Source organism: Ursus arctos, unplaced genomic scaffold (assembly GCF_023065955.2).
Source record: "Ursus arctos isolate Adak ecotype North America unplaced genomic scaffold, UrsArc2.0 scaffold_19, whole genome shotgun sequence".
Lineage (NCBI taxonomy): Eukaryota > Metazoa > Chordata > Mammalia > Carnivora > Ursidae > Ursus > Ursus arctos.
This window is the reverse complement of record NW_026622863.1, coordinates 27,651,296-27,651,902: the sequence shown is the minus strand read 5'-3', so window position 1 is coordinate 27,651,902 and position 607 is coordinate 27,651,296.

Sequence of the window (607 nt, the reverse complement as noted above, 5' to 3'; positions counted from 1 at the left end):
CTGGACTCTTCACAGTGCATTTTGTTATTTGTAGCAGTGACTATTTAAATCAAGGGGAGGGTGGGGTGGAAGGGGCAGGGAGGAGAGGATTATTTATCCAAAAACGGACAGAAAGAAAAGAAAGAAAATGGGGCAGATGGGATGGGGGGGGAGGGAAGAAAGGGTGAGTAGGAACCAGGAGGGGAGACCCGGGTAGGGAAATAAATTAAAAAAAGGAACAAGTTAACAACAGCACCAGAAAAGTTACTTCAGTCAAGAGACGCTTTTGAAAAGAATATTTCTCTGTACAAAATGAAAAAAAAACAAAAAAACCCCAAAACGAACGTAATGAAGTCCCCCCAAAACCAAAGTTTGTGACGCGGGATGGGTGGCTCGGATCCCACAGGGGTGGGCCTAAGAGGTGGTCACTAGACGGGAGACAGGTGGTCAAGGGGATGGAGGAGTTATGTACAGCCCTGGGGGTGGCTTGGAAGGGAGGGGGCCTGAGCCGGGGGGGGGGGCTCTGCCATCCCACCCCCTCCTTGGGCCTCCCAAGCCACCCCGCACCCCACTGCTCCTTACCCTGCTCACCTCACACATCCTGCATCTTCCTCCCTCACCCACCTAG